A 17,839-nucleotide genomic window follows, 5' to 3' on the forward strand; every position below is an offset into this window, starting at 1 on the left:
TTCATGCTAAAATATTACCAGATACCAATTTTCATCCAAATATTGACGTTATTTCTGAAAATATTTGGAAAAAATCGAAATAAAAATGAAACTTCTACACCCTGTATCTCCGAAACTAAGCATTTAAGGTCATACATTTATACGAACTTTTTTTACCTATTTTTATCTGCAGAATATGCTGCCGAAGTTTCCGGAATACAGTTCGGACCACCCTTTATACATTTTAGCCTTTTTAGACCAACAACAGATGTTTTTTTTTCGAAACTACGTTTTTTAAATACAAGATTACGAGTACTGGTACTTTTCATTTTCCATTATTAGAAACAATTTTAGTGCCCATTAATTTGAAATAGCCCAGTCAGGATCACCGTTATTGCTTATCACAACTCGAACATAAACGTACCCTCAAACATAAATGAATACATCCACGAAGCAAATGTTGCGGCAGATCCATTTCGATTGTGGTTATTAGTTCCATCGTTATTAATTTAGTTTTAATAGCTTATCGCACTGGAATACTAGTTCATATGCGCTTAATGCATGTTTGGTTGGATTGTTTTGAATAGCAAAGTTCCACAAAGAAGCAGAGTATAATAATTAAATAAGATATTAGTATTAAGATTTTAATATATTTTGTATTTAAAATTATGTTACTTATAATTATAATTTATGAAATAGGGTTTAAGTTGTTTTCATTTAAACAAAATAAAATTTTGACATAAATTATTGTTTTTGTATAGGAATATATGGGGTATTTTTATTAAAGCGTGAATTATTCAATATGCTTATGCTCATAGTTGACTCACACTTTGTTTATTTCTTAATCTGCCTGGCCTCGATTTGCCATTTTGTAAAATGACTGAAAACAGGGACTCTTTTTGCAGAAGTGAACAGAAAATATCGTATTGTGTAATATGCTTAATTCTGATTAGGGTTTTTGCAAAGTGACTGAAAATAGATAGGCGTTTTATAGTAAGCCTAGTTTTTTTGCAAAATGCCGGATTACTCTATACGACGGCGACATCTATACCTTTGCAGCGCACAGTGGTTACCCTTAATTAGCTGCGCGGTCATAACTGTCAGTTATCTAGATATAGCTTGACTGCACTTTTTTAATAGAAATTGATAACAAATGCTAAGTAAATGTATATAAAAAACTTAATGTAATACGTATTAAAATACTATTCGGAAAGGTATTATGTTTGCACATATGTACATGTTTTTTCATATTGAAGAGGTCAAATTTATTTTAAATGTTGAAAAAATAAAAGAGACAGTTGTTTCATTTTATAAATATAATTTGATTGTCAATTGATATACAGTGTGTCCACGAAATAAATTGACACGAAGAGGAAAAAATAAGTTACTTTTATTTAAAGACAAAAAGTCAATCTTTAACCACCCGGTAAAAGATCCGGCGGCAATTCGCGGCAGCCGATGGCAATTAATTTATATGCAATATACTTTAAGCAACAAGTATTATCATGCCGTTTAAGAGGATTTGAAAGGGAAAGTAGATAAAAGTCTTAAAGAGTGACAAGCAAAAATGTAAAAATACTATTTTTGTAGACTTCAAATAAATTGCCATAAACTAATATTACTTAGGTTTAATTAAGTGCAAAAAAGGAAAAACAGTTCTTTTTACCTTCTTTTCGAACGTCCATTACAGAAAAGGCAACAGCTTTTATCAATTTTAATAAAATAAGTAATTAATTGGCGGTATCTGAAAACTGTTTATGTCAGCTTGATACCAGTAGCAAAAATGTGACATTTCTAATAAAAAAAACGCTACACTAGGCTTACTTTATTTTGTTATTTATTATGTATCGTTTACAGGGGAATATAAGAAAAGTATTAGCAACAGTTTTATGCAAACATTTTGAAATTAATATTTCTAAGTAATGACCAATCTGGGAACCACTGTGCAGCGGGTTCATTATTTGAAAAAGTCCTGTTCTTGTCGCCACTAAGCTTTCTGAAGCCATTGAGAATTAAAAAATAAAAACGTATTATTTGTTAATTGCCATTGCGTAGAATCCAAATGGAAACCATTTTGTCGATAGCTTTTTATATTTACTATTATAGAGTCTGACTTTTGCCAGTCTGCCTCTTGGTCAGCAGCCAACAAACAAATGGAATTAAGAGGCGCTATTTTACAAGAAGATTTTACTTATTTAGTAGAGACTAATGATGATCGATATATCATGAACTGTTATTGTATCACTGATATCGAAAAATCACTGTTTCGAAACATAACTGTTATGAAATTTGTCCAAAACCTTAATCACGACTTCACGCTCACGATACCGCTAGGTTACAACAATCATCTGAAATTGAACAATATTAAATCGCCAATGGTATTTTGTTAGAATGTAGGCTGCAAAATTGTTAACTGGTGGCTGGCTGGACGTTGAAAAAATGCGAATCCATAGTGGCTAAGAAGAAGAAAAGGAATTCAACAAAAAAATCAATTCAACAAATTCTTGACAATCTATTAAAAATAATATAAATTGTGAACGTTTTTAAGACGTTATATCAAGATTTAAGGAATGTAAGGAGGTGTTTGAAATTAGTGTGGCATTAATAACTAGAGCGCAGATTTATAAGCATTAAAAAGCCTAAAATAAGCACTTAAAAAAGCTCAAAATAGTTCGAAAATAAGCACATAAATATGCACGTAAATTTAAAAAAGCATGAAAAAAATGAATAATTTTTATTAATTTAATATTTAAAATTTAATATTTTAAATAACAAAAACAAATGAAATTAGGACTTAACCTAAATTAACTAATCATCGTTTTTAAATAAACCAATAATCAACTGTTTTTCTAAATTTTCTGCAAAAAATCTCATTCTCCTATCACTAAGGACATGGGGAAAACTTCCTTCAACATCTACACTTCTAATCGGGGCATATTTAAATTTTAGAATTAAACTGGCATTAATAGATAGATCTTCAAATGTTTCTTTAAATAACACTTGCTATTTGAGTTAAAAATTTATACCCTGTATTTTTATTTAAAACGTCAGTCAATTTATTAAAAATTATAGTTCCTGAAGCGGCACGCACTTTTGAGATCTCCGTCTTAAATTTCTCTACTATTTCCACTGCATCTACTAGCGCAAGATCCTTGTTTTCGAGTTTTGCGGTAGCTTCGCTCACAAAGCTGTAGTTTGTTTTGATAAATGCTAAGTTTTGTTTTATATCTTTATTTCTCACAATCTCTTGACACTTTTCAAGTGCTTGGGGAGCAGATTGCGGAAATTGTAATATAATTTCTTTAAAGGAATCAAAATTAGCATAAAATAGGCAGCATCCATCCACGTATCCCACCTGGTAATCACCGGTTCAGGACGATGTGGTATACATGACAATCTTTCTCGATAAAATTGAACCCTCAAATGAGCTTTTACGAAAACTTTCTTCCCTGTTTTGATTAAAGTATTAACCAAAGAAAACTGTGCTCGAATACTTTCAGCCACACAATTAATTCCATGCGTGCTAAACAAGTACAATGGACTAAGTTTTCATAAAAAACTTTCAAATTTGTATATGCTTTTGTCATGTATGCAGCCGCGTCGGAAAGCGTTAACAAAATTTTCTCACTTGGAACTGGGTCCGGTAAAAAAAAAATTCTTGCGTTCTTGCATTCGGTAATGAAAATCTGGTTACCCGGCAATTAATAAATTAGAATAATTAATAATAATTAATTTATTAGAATAATTCCGAAGTTGAAAATTAAGTGGAAAATAAGCACCAAATATCCTACCAATGAAGAAAATTTGCGTAAAACTGGCATTAAAAAAATAAATGATTTAAAATTGGAAAATAAGCAAAATGGCACAAAAAAATTGGCGCCGGGAGGAACGTATACTAAAGCCGCCCGTTCTAAAATATGTTAATATCTCGAAAACTGCGAATTTGACTGATTTTGATGTTATTACAAATTTCATTGCAAATATTATTCCTAATCTTGATTTAAAAACTGTGTTTCGCTAGCTACTGTAATTTTGGAGTTACGATTTTTTTAAATTTTTAACCCCCTCCTATACCCCCTTACCAACACCCCACCCCCACCAAAAACTGGCCAGATTCTCGGGTCTCCCCAGTATTTTTGTGCCAAATTTGGTTAAAATCGGTTCAGCGGTTTTTGAGTTATCGTGTTACAGACGGCAGACGGACAGACAGACAGACACCATGAAAATATTTTGTATTTAGGTCATTTATGACCCAAATAACTCATTTTGAGTGAAATTAAAAAAACTTTTTTTGCCGATCTTAATAGCCTACCATACCTATTGGTATGGTCAATAATTATGTATAATATTACAAATATTACTTATGGAATAATTTCTAGAAATCTGCGCTCTATTAATAACAGTGTAAGTACTAAAAAACATAAAACAGAGTAACTAAAAGCATTTTATTTTAATAAACAAATATCGGTGTAGTTTTTGAAGGTGCATTAATGGAGAAAATTGGGCTCTCTTTTGTGTCAAAAACGGTTATGTTTCAATGAAATATATTTATCGGCAGCTTGAAAGCTGGCAATGTATTTACATTTTTTTAAAGTTGAAAGTTTGATGTGGTTAAAAAGTAAATCTTATTATCTTATATAATATAAAATTCACCGTCACGTAAAAAGTATTTGATGAAAAATATATTACCGGTTAGGATTAAAAGCTTTAACTATTTCCAAAACTATTTAAAAAATCAGTTTGTTTAAATTTTTCAAAAAAATTTCAAGACATTCATTAAAGTATTTATAAAATGTCTAGATTAGATACTTCGAGGTGGCTATTGGTCTGATCGTGCGACCTTTTCAGATCTATTTCCCCTTCTACATTCTCTATCCCTTATACATTCTCCAGTCGGAGTCCCTATGCTTTTCACAAAGTCTAGCAACTTGGAGACTGAACCCTCCATATTGCTCTCTGCCAATGACCTATGATTGCCTATTACAGAGGACCGCACATTTGGCAGGCTAATACCGAAATAAAATGTCTTCTGTCGTTTCTTCTTCAGATTGAGAGAAACTGCACATGGCTTCGTCGGTCAATCATATTCGCTTTAGATGCCTATTCATCTTACAATGCCCTGTTAGTATACCCACTACAGCTTTGATTGTCTTTCTGTCTTTGCTTGGCACATCTGCCGTGAATTTTCGCAAATGAACTACCATAAACATTTTCGTCTGTCTTTGCCCTGGTGATTTCTCCACTATTGTAAAGATTTGTTGGTCACCTATCATTTTGGCCTTTTTCGTGACTGTTTTTGCAACGCCGCAGAATGATTCTGGGCCTATGAAAAGCTTTGATGTGCCTTGTTTGGTTATTTCATCTGCATTTTCATTACCCTTGTTACCCACAAGTCTTGATATCCAGGCTATCGTAACATTAGTCTAGAATTGGCCTCCGTGAAGCAGATAACCTTTAGCGCTGCTTGGCTGTTTGTGAGCAAGCAGCGCTAAAGGTACTGTAGACTCTGTGGATGGCCACCGAACGGTGTGTTTATTTAAATCACGTTTCGTCCATTAAATTTAGAAAAATCAGCTTATTTCAGTTTTTTAAAAGTTTTCAAGATTAAAGTGTTTAGAAAACCTCTAGGTAAATGTTTGTGTGAATAGACACGAACAGTATTATCTAAACAAAAATAGCATATTAAACTAATATACTATATAATATAATTGAGCGTCCGGATTGCACAACGACCTTAGCGCATGGCCGCGGGCAGCCCAGTAGGCAAGCGAGACATCGACGCTTTGCTGCGCGTCGATTTAAAAAAATAAATAATTTTAAAACTGCCGTCATTTCGTTAATAATTATCGTATCGTGCTGATTTTTGCATAGAAATACTCATGAGCCTTTAACGCTTCCGACAAGCCTAAATAACTGATTATTTTTTATATTCTCGATTTGTTTACATTGCCCGAGCATATTATAATTTTAGATAAAAATCTCTGTTATAAATTTTAAAACTGACAGATATGAATACTATCATTTAATTAGTTATACATTTAGCTACAACATATTCAAAATTTAGGTCTATCGGTTTATGCTAGCAGTAATAACGAGTATAAATAAAAAAAATGGTCAGTACAACACTTGCCGTTTTTAGCGCACGTTCAGCTTTGGGGTTAGTTTTAGCCCTATTTTTACAGAAAATAAATTCTGAACTTTGATCAAATGACAAGAACATTATCATTGCCAATATCTCCTGGTTATAATGTAGTTCTTTTTTCAAAATATTGCATTGTTTTAGCTTAAAAAACCTTGAATTATGCGGCTTTTTTTGCAAGAGCTACCGGAGCTGCGTTAATAAAGAGATGGCTATGTACGTCAATCATAGCCAGAATAGACTGTAATTTTATCTCGTCACGAGATTCTTTGGAAATATTGCACTTCCATTTATCCGGATTTCTACTAACTTTTAACCTTTCTTTTCGGTCGCATTTTCCTCTATTTAATAATAAATAATTAAAAAAAGAACGCACAAATACTACTGGTAGTAAACAAGCTGTGGCAAAAATTTTCTATACTCCGTGTAAACAAAAGACTATCGCAAATACTGTCTTTCGATTGACGTACATAGCCATCTCTTTATTAACGCAGCGCCGCGCCGGTACCTCTCGCAAAAGAGCCGCATAATTCAAGTTTTTTAAGCTAAAACAATGCAATATTTTGAAAAAAGAACTACATTATAACCAGGAGATATCGGCAATGATAATGTTCTTGTCATTTGATCAAAGTTCAGAATTTATTTTCTGTAAAAATAGCGCTAAAACTAAACCCAAAGCTGAACGTGCGCTAAAAACGGCGAGCGTTGTACTGACCATTTTTTCTAATTTATACTCGTTGTTACTGCTAGCATAAACCGATAGACCTAAATTTTGAATATATTGTAGCTAAATGTATAACTAATTAAATGATAGTATTCATATTTGTCAGTTTTAAAATTTATAACAAAGATTTTTATCTCAAAGTTATAATATGCTCGGGCAATATAAACAAATCGAAAATATAAAAAATAATCCAGTTATTTAGGCTTGTCGAAAGCGCTAAAGACTCATGAGTATTTCTATGCAAAAATCAATACGATACGATAATTATTAACGAAATGACGGCAGGTTTAAAATTATTTATTTTGTTAAATCGGCGCGCAACAACGCGTCGCTGTCTCGCTTGCCTACTGGGCTGCCTGCGGCCACGCGCTAATGTCGTTGTACAATCCGGACGCTCAATTAGTGTTACTTGAAAAAAAACTGTTTTTAGGTTTGGTTTGGTTGTAGTTGGTTTGGTACACTATCTTATTTTTGTTTCCTAAGACGTATTTTTATTCGTAAGGGCCATACAAATATGGACTTATTTATTAATTAATTTATTCAACATTCTAGTTATATGAAATACAGGTTGAGTCTTAAATAAGCGCAAGTATTTTGAGGGGTAGTATATTTCGATCCCAGGAACACGTTTATGAGGTATTTCACAAAAAAATCAAAATTTGGATTTTTTTTTTGAAAAATTGGAAGCTTTTTTTAGTTTTTAGATAAAAACAAAATTTTTTGATAATAATGATAACATATAGTACTAGAGATTAGAAGTAGATTAAATTTACAAGAAATAAAACCCAAAAAAGATCCAGTGGTTCTTAAAATTTAAGCAAGGAATAATTTTTGTCAAATTTTCAAAGTAAAATAACTCGGTTATGTTGGACTTAAGGTGATAAATGAAAGAAACAAATTATTAACAAACGTTTTATTGTGTAACATATACATTATTATTTTTTGTCTAGATTTATTTTTAATTATTTAATTTTAAATAATTAATTATAAATATTAATAATTATTTTTTATTATCCATAACTTTTTTTAAGCTTTTCCAAACGGCCTTGCAAGGAACAGGGCATACAAGGCCAATATTATAAATCAGTCATTCAACTTAAAACTAGAGTTGTAATAATCAAAATATCCGCTTTTATTAAAACTAAATATGAAGCATCTTTAAAAAACTCAATGAACATTCTCTGAACACAATTGTATAACTAAATATATATTAATGTAAATTATTTAAAAATTATAGTAATGAATATTATATCGATAAGAAATAAGTTGCCAATGCGTTTTAGAATGAAATTACAAAAAAAATATCTCTAATGGAGATGAGATATCTCTAATGGCCTTCTTTTGGGTTTGTTCTTTGTAAGGCCAAAAAGTTTTTAGCTAAAACAGTTGAATAACCTTTATAAATAATAATATTATAAATATAAGACAGTGTTTCAACTTTCCCGATACGTATTCATAACTAAGAAATAAGTGTTCATATTTTCATAATTTGTAAATATTCTTAGTAAGGCCCATATACCCTAGCAAGGCCAACCGTCAAATTCTTGATTGGCCTTGTAAGGAACCACCGGTTTTCGTAGGAACACTACCGATATTTTAACTGAAATCCAAAAAAATATATAATTTTTTTCTTTAGTGCTATAACAAATACGTGTATAACAATAATTTACAGTAAAAGAAATAAAATAATAATAGGCTATTAACATAAAAACTTGCCTTTTCCTGTGCGCGCAAATTACAATTAATTAATTACAATATCGACGAGCGAAGTCTACGAAGCGAGGGACCGCACTAACAAAATAGCGACGCGAGCAATTCGCCGCCGCGTCTGTGTCAATGAATTTAATGGAGCTTAGTGTGAGTGGAAGGAATTTGGCATCACATGACAATAACTATGACTTTTTTATAGTTGGTTTTCAAAGGAGCATAGCCTTCCATGGTCCGCCCACCTTATTTGAAAAACGATAAGGAGAGATATGTTTCTTTTATCGAAATCTACCAGCCTTGAAAATATTTGCCCTTATTTAAGACCCTAGATCATATATACTTACCTGGATAAGTAAATCACTATGAAAACTGTCGCAAACATATCAACGACTTCCACTTATCTTCTTTTTTTGTTGCACACGCGGTGCTTCTACTCTGTCTATCTTTGTCGAGGACCTAGCGTCCACGCGCCACATTTGAACATTAATTTTAAAAATTTAATTTGAAAAATGCAACAATAAATTGCATGTTTACTGTCACAAAAATTAAATTATATAAAAAATACATTTAGCCACTCCGTACGAATATCAATATTCTTAGGAAATCTAACCAGAAAGTATGCATGCGGTTTAATATAAATAAAAGAACAACTGAATACTTTACTTGCCTATGAAAAGATAATTCGGAGACCTTTATATTAGAACTTTCACACACTAAACACTTTCTAGTCATTTTTACGAGTATTTAGAAAGTCCAACGAAAAAAATATAAATATAATTGCACAAACTTAAAATTAACTTCTCACTGACGACAGTTGCATCCTTGGCTATATAAAAACGGTCCATAATAATTAATACAATTTTTAAAATAAAAACCGGAACAAATAAGCAACGTTACAATATGGAAATAAGATTATGACATATGGTTGGGACAAGATTATGACAATATAATGACAATGAAAAGTTGGTTTCCTTAAGAATGTATAATTTGTACTTTATAAACCGTATAAAATTCTGATTATTTTGGAAATATATGCAACTTTTAATGCGCATGCGCAAATTAAGGTTTTTGAGAAAGAGAAACCTATTGAACGTTTCATAAGTGCAATAAAGAAGGTTTAAAAATGGCATGTCGTGATGTTGGAGACATATTTTTTAATGATAAACTTATGGCGTTGATTTATCCATGTAAGTATATATGATCTAGGTTTAAAACTCACCCTATACAGGGTGTCCCAGAAATAAGTGCAAGTATTTTAATTGGTAGTATAGTTCAACCCCAGAAACACGCCTATGAGGTTTTTACGCGAAAAAAAAAATTGAAAATTCGTTTGGAATTTTCTTTAGTTTTTAGTTAAAAAAACATAATTTCTTGATAATAATATGGCAACATAGGTAATAGATTAAATTTACAAGAAAGAAAATCCAGAAAAGATCCAGTGGTTCTCAAAATTTTAGCAAGTAAATAATTCCGTTATATTGGACTTATTTGAAAAACGCTAAAGAGAAAATATGTTTCTTTTATCGAGATCTACCACCACTTAAAATACTTGCACTTATTTCTGGGACACCATATACAGGGTGAGTTTCCTAGGGTGTTCTCTATGGATATCTCGGAAACTACTGGAGATAGAGATTCAGTTAAATGGGAAAAGAATTGCAGTTTTGTGGGGTCATAAATATGCGCGTTTCAGATTTTCGAAGAAGTTCATGGCTTACTAGATATTTCGGAAAAAAAACAAATTTTAGCTATTTTAAAAATTGTCCCCAATTCCATTATAATCTATTTTAGACAAAACGTTTTCAGATAAAAGTTGTAGATAAACACATCCTTAATGACATATGACACAAACATATGTTTTTTTTAAATGGAAACCATAGTTGGCCATGACTTCATAAAAAGCGCCATTTTTTTAAGCTTTTCAGCGATATATGCTATAATATGTTTCTTTCACAAAATTACTGAGTTATAGCCAATTCTTCTCTTTCTTGACTAATTTCACTTAGTTAGCCATGGAAACAAGTTCAATCGTCGTTGCTCTCAGAAATGTGAAATTTTCGCATACAATCTTTGTAAATTAAAATAAACAAAAATTGTAAATAAGAGTTTTTCAAATGAATAAAAGCGTGTAGGATTATTGGTTCAACTTCTCTTGGCCATACAGTTTCGAGGATACGTTGACCGGTGAACGTTACTTACGTTTTTTACAGAACTAAAGAAAAATAGATTATAATGGAATTAGGGACAATTTTTAAAATAGTCAAAATTTGTTTTTTTCGAAATATCTAGTAAGCCATAAACTTTTTCAAAAATCTGAAATGCGCATATTTATGACCCCACAAAACTGCAATTCATTTCCCATTTAACCGACTCTCTATCTCCAGTAATTTCTGGGATGCCCATAGAGAACATCATAGGAAACTCACCCTGTATAAATATAATGTTTATACTACTTGCTACATATTTTATGCAAAATCCCTGTCTGCACTACAACCGGAAATTGTTAATCTTCATAAAAGGCTACAGGATACAATTCTAATATAAATTTTTAATTAAAAACTCTGGACTCGTTAGTATAAAGCGGTTGCGTTCTATATAACCATATGCATATTTAGTCCCTGTACTTAAATTGATTTTAAATTGAATATGTTTTGACATTTTATTTCAATTTAACTGCCCCAAATTTGAATAAACAAATTATTGTAGTCCAGTTCGTGTATAAACAGATCATCTGCTCGGAGATTTTAATAATATTTAAGCTCAATTTATTGAATAAAATGAAATTTTTATTTGTGATTTGTTATTTGTTTATCAATCCTTTCAATATCCTGGAAATATTTATTTAAAATTTAATTTAGAATTCGTTTAAACAATTCTAATCCAATAATTCTGTTATATTTGTTTCAATTTCTCTTTCAAACGTCACAAAAGTATTAATTTGTGCGACGTGATTGGCAACAAAAAAAACGTCATTTAACGCCTAGGCATAAAAATGAAGCACTTTTATGCCTAAGCAAAAGAGTACCACAATATATTATTATTATTAAATTTACATAAAGTGTCAAATTCAACGAGCGTAACCATAGTTTGTCAATGTACAATTACTTACAAAGTATTACTTTTAAATATTTTTATGTAATTTGCAACGTTTGAAATTATTGTTTAAAAAATTATTTGTAAACGTAGGCCTGTCAATCTGGAAGTTGAGGTGGAAAAAATTAGTAACCAACCGATCTCAACGGGAATGTGTAGATAATGATCTCCTATTTAATCCCTCAAAAGTCCCATTCCGTCCCAGTGGGGGAGGTTTGAAAAAACCGCAACGTTTAGATGTTATTTATTAAATAAAATTATTGTTGAAAAAATTATTATTAAAATAAAGTTATTAAATAAAATCTGCTATGACGTCATCCTGAGCGTCATTTTCATCCTTAACTAAAATACAAAAGTTTGTGCAACTGATTCCGTAGCACTGACCACACTTTGAAGATCATCTAAGACCCAGTTTTCTACAAGAGCAATTTTTAGGGCACTAACTCTTTGCAACTGCAAAAAATTAATTTTAGTTGGTCAGGAGACGCTACTTCTTCTGTAATGACGCTCAGGATGGCGTCATAGCAGACTTTATTTAATAAATTTAATTTAATAATAATTTTTTCAACAATAATTTTATTTAATAAATAACATCTACACGTTATTTTGAATTGTTTTAATGCTTAAATTTACTGATAACCCTGCTGTTAACGCAACAATTATAACTGATTGGTTTAAAAAAACTGGAAAATTTATAAAACATATAGTAAAAAATTGCTCTATCTCTCTTACTATTTATTTTAGAAAAAAAAATGATTAAAGGTAAAATATTCTAAATTTAATTCTCTACAAAAAACATATCTTTAGTTTTTTCGAAAAAAGTTATGCAAACGGAGATATTTGAAAAAAACGAGAAAATCCAAAATGGCGGCGGTGTTTTTCAAACTTCCCCCACTGGGACCGAATGGGACTTTTAAGGGGTTAAATAGGAGATCATTATCTACACATCCCGTTGAGATTGGTTGGTTACTAATTTTTTCCACCTTTACATATAATACTCGGCTAGGTTTACTGGCCTAACGTTTGAAATACAAAATTCTAGGAATAAAAATGACTTTTTGTGCCTAGCCACAAAAAGTATCATATTTACTCCTAATAAAACAATATAATATTTTTTTAACAGAATTTGGCACCACATTTTCTCGAAAATCAAAGATAATTAATTAATGCCAACCCGTTTATACACATATGTGCCAAAAAAGTAATTAGCATACTAAGCGTATTTTATAAAAATTTACGATAAAAAGTTTAAGTGAATTAGCTGGCTACTATACCGGGTGCGTTTCAAAAGTGGCTCACCCCCTATAACTTTTTTATTTTTTCAGATAAAAAAACGAGATTTGGTATGTTAGTATATGACATAAATTAGGACTGATTGGTGTATTCAATTGTTTTTGGTCACTTCCTGTTTCACTGGAAATGACTACAACTTTTGATTTTTAAATGGCACCCTCGGTATTTTTTTTCTTTATTCGATAGAAAATGTCATTCTGAATAGAATGACATATCATATGTCAACTTTTGACATTCTCGCTTAATAGAAAATTGTATTTTAAAACTCAATCTAGAGTGCCATGGCTATGTTAAAAACACTAATTCTTCATCAAGGAGCCTTGGAAAAATAGATTTGATCGTCTAATATTTCTAGTGTCTTGTCCTGGCCAGTTAGAAAATGCTCAAATCGTATTTTTAATCATATCTCAATTTTTTCAAATGGAACGGGGTTGGCTCATTAGCGTATTTGAAAAAAGCATTTTTTTACGAATAATTTGATACCACCCACTTGATATTTCGAGTCAAATTTTTGTTACGAACCGCAAGTTATAATTTGAAATAAACCATATGCGAAAATGTTAAAAGTTGACATATGATATGTCATTCTATTCAGAGTGATATCTTCTATCGAATAAAGTAAAAAAATACCGGGGGTGTCATTTAAAAATCAATAGATGTAGTCATTTCCGGTGAAACTGGAAGTGACCAAAAACAACTGAATACGTCAATCAATCCTAATTTATGTTATATACTAACATCATACCGAATCTCGTTTTTTTAACTAAAAAAATGAAAAGTTATAGGGTGAGCCACTTTTGAGACTCACCCGGTATATCATGTAAAGTTTATACCTACTACAAATCTTTGTGCATTATATTTCATGCTCAAGCTAGAAAAAAATGGAAATAAGTTTTATGTTACGGTGAGCAATAAAATTCTGGATTTGTTTTTTGTCTGAAATGTGCCCAATTAATTATTGTTATTCTCTTTGTAGTTGTAGTTCGATTCTGAATGTTGTGTTCTAAAAGGTCTTTATTGTGCTGATATCTTCGCTTATACTGTAATATTGTAAACTGTATAATACTGTAAACCCTAACCACTGTAATATTAAATAAAATTTTATTTTGTACTTTCTTTTTTAACTGCTGGTCCACCCACATTATTTGAAAAACGGTAAAGAGGAAATATATTTCTTCGCGATCTACCAGCTTTGAAAATATTTGCAGTTATTTAAGACTCACCTGCAGAAGTTGCTGCAGGGGTTATTCAATATATTTGGAATATACATGCATATGAGGAGTGTATCCCAAATATTCACTACTTGTGACTTACTTGGCCATACAAAATAAAATTTCAACCCCAATACACAATGATATATCGTTACATTTTTCTGAAATATACTACAAAGATAGCAGAGGTTCTCCGAACCATTTTGCAATTATATTTAGTTCAGTTTTTATGCATAGAGAAAATATTCGCAATTTTTTCACTAGCTCCATCTTCCTTTTTCCCCAAAAAGTCTTCTGGGTATTTTACCACTTCTGCTGTAAGAAAAAACAATTTTATTGTGCATATTTTCTTAAGGGGGAAAAAATGCCGATTTCGCTAAGCTTAATTATAATAAAGCAAAATTTTTGAACGTCCAGCATAGATTTTGATATCAATGCAAGTATTTTAATGTAACTATTGCTCGGTATAGTTTTATTTAATAACTCATTTCTTTCATTTTGTTTATTATTAAAATCCTAATATGTTCTAAAGATTCCATCTTCTGCTTGCAAGCCAATAAACACCGGGAAAGTATATCATGGCGTGTGGATTCAACGAATCTGTTTGATGCAATTTTTCCTACAATTTGGTTCTGAGACGGGTGCTATGCAAATTACCTCTAACTATCCCAGTTTTATGCTCCTGTCTGGAAATATTGACTGTTAGTGTCTAAATATCCCAGTGGCAGATACTTAGTGTTTATTTATTTTTGTACTTTGTTTTTGACATATGTTTTATTTTTATTGCAGCCACAACCTTAATATGGTCACATCAAGGAATGGTTCCATCTAGAAGAAAGGAAAAAAGAAAAATATAAAGAGGTACTATTTAAAATTATCTTAAAGTAGAAACCTTTGCCATATTTCATAAATACGTATTTATCTAATAATAATGCTCTCATTGACCAGTGAAACACGAATTTACAGTTATAAGAAGTATTTTTTCTATTAATGTAGTGTATAATAAAGAATGTCTATGTGGCGGATTAATCTCTCCAAAAAATCCTATGGGTATTTCGCATCGCAAAAAATTCTAGAAAATAAAATAGTTATTTTTTGTAAACACTTCTGGCGTTAAACCCAAACGGAAACTACTTGTCAGAAGTTAGGTTTACAGTTATACAAATTTGCCTAACACACAAAAAAATGCTTAACGCTTCGGAAAGCTTTCCGTCGTCGGAAGCAAAAAAATACAAAAAATAAAGAAAAAACTATTTAAAATATTTAAATGCAACTATTCGAGAACACTTTAGTTTTTTTAAACAGATACGTCTACAAAAACGAAAAAACCAAAATTGTTTATGTTCTAATGTCAAAGTTTCAAAATAAACTAATTTTAGATGTTTACAGAAAACATACAAACACAGATAGATACGTAAATTTCACATCTAATCACAGTATAAGTGTACAAAAAAGTGTTATAAAAAGTTTATATGATAGGATAAAAATAATATGTTCAGACTACATTTCACTAAATAGAGATATAAACCGCATAAAAAAGGCACAATAAAAAACGACTATCCACCATATTTTATTGACATAACATTAAACGAAATACAAACCCCAAATCATAGACACAATGATAACAATACGCAATATATACAACTTACAATTCCATACATACGAGGCGTTTCGGAAAAAATAAGAAGCCTGTATGGGTATTTCGCCACTGCTGCAATAAAAAAGAAAATCTAAAGCAAAATAATTATTTTTTGTAAACACTTCTGCGTTAAACCTAAACGGACGCTGCTTGTCAGAAGTTATATTTACGGTAATATAAATTTGCCTAACAAAGCAAAAAAAATGCTTAACGTTTCGGAAAGTTATCTCTTTCCGTCGTCGGAAGCAAAAAATAAAAAGAATAAAGAAAAAAACTATTTAAAATATTTAAATTCAACTATTCGAGAACACTTTCCTTTTTTTAAAACAGATACGTCTACAAGATTTTAAATAGTTTTTTTCTTTATTCTTTGTATTTTTTGCTTCCGACGACGGAAAGAGATAACTTTCCGAAACGTTAAGCATTTTTTTTTGCTTTGTTAGGCAAATTTGTATTACCGTTAACATAACTTTTGACAAGCAGCGTCCGTTTAGGTTTAACGCAGAAGTGTTTATAAAAAATAATTATTTTATTTTGTAGATTTTCTTGCAGCAGTGGCGAAATACCCATAGAGGATTTTTTTGGAAAGACGAATCCGCCACATAGGTATAGACATTTTTTAAAAATAAGAAGGATAGGAAAACAATATAACATACGAACATCTTTCAAAACACAGAATACACTTAGATCCATTTTATCACATACTAAACCAATGAATACAGAACAACAAACAATGTAATATACCAAATACCATGTGAATGCGATAAATCTCACATTGGTGAAACATCTAGACCCTTAAATGTTAGAATTAAAGAACATAAAGATTATTTAAGAAAGGGAGATTTTCACAAATCTAAAATTTGTCAGCATTCATGGGACACAGGGCACAGAATAAATTTTAATAACGCCAAAATTATAATGAAAGAAGCGATAGCCTCTAAAAGAAAAATAAAAGAGGCTTTTTTAATACAATCTAATAAAAATAAATGCATTGCTCATGCATCTGTAGATGTTAGCAAATTGTATGGCAATCGCTTCTTTGATTTTATAGAACATAACATAAATAGACATAACATACGTAAAAATTAAAAATAATCATACAGAAAGTTTGGGGCTTTTTGGTTTTACCTTATTAAGTAATTGTTATCAGGTAGTAATTGTTAATTTTGAAGTTTAACTTGATATGTCATTTTAACAGAAAGTCAACGGTTTTTGTAGACGTATCTGTTTAAAAAAACTAAAGCATTCTCGAATAGTTGAGTTTAAATATTTTAAATAGTTTTTTCTTTATTCTTTGTATTTCTTTTCCTTCTGACGACGCGGACGGAAAGAGATAAACTTTCCGAAACTTTAAGCATTTTTTTGTTTGTTAGGCAAATTTGTAGAACTGTAAATCTAATTTCTGACAAGTATTTCCGTTTGGGTTTAACGCAGAAGTGTTTACAAAAAAATAACTATTTTATTGTGTAGATTTTCTTGCAGTGGCGAAATATACATATAGGATTTTTAGTGTATAATATAATATTATTATATTGTACTAATATTTTAGTAAATGTTATTATAATCTAGCATTTCATTATTTGCCAAGAGTCTAGAAAATAGTTATCCAAATTTCTTTTTATAATTACAGGAATATTGAATATATTTTTATAATAATAAAACATATTTTATATTATATAATAAACTAGGTTTTTACATTTTGATTATGCATATCCAAGCGATGAAAGTGTATTATTATTAGTATTTATAATTATTTTAATACTTATAAAGTTTCATAAACATGTTCATTAAATACGTTTTGCATCGAGGCTCTAGAAGAGTATCAAATAAGTTTTTTTTTCTTTTTTACCAGCAATCTGCAACATGACAAAAGAAAGAACAAAAGTGAACAATAAATTTAGCGACTGCTTGACTGAAATTTTACCAATCGAAAAGTTCGGGCCATTTTAACCAATCAAATAGAACTTTCGCTCATTTCCTAATGGAAATCAGTTCTATATTATTTTAGAAAGAGTATATCTCGTCCATTTTGTTTTTTGTATCTTATTTTGCAG

The sequence above is a fragment of the Sitophilus oryzae genome, unplaced genomic scaffold, assembly GCF_002938485.1.
Source record: "Sitophilus oryzae breed Bouriz unplaced genomic scaffold, Soryzae_2.0 scaffold_1657_pilon_pilon, whole genome shotgun sequence".
In the NCBI taxonomy this organism is placed as follows: Eukaryota; Metazoa; Arthropoda; class Insecta; order Coleoptera; family Curculionidae; genus Sitophilus; species Sitophilus oryzae.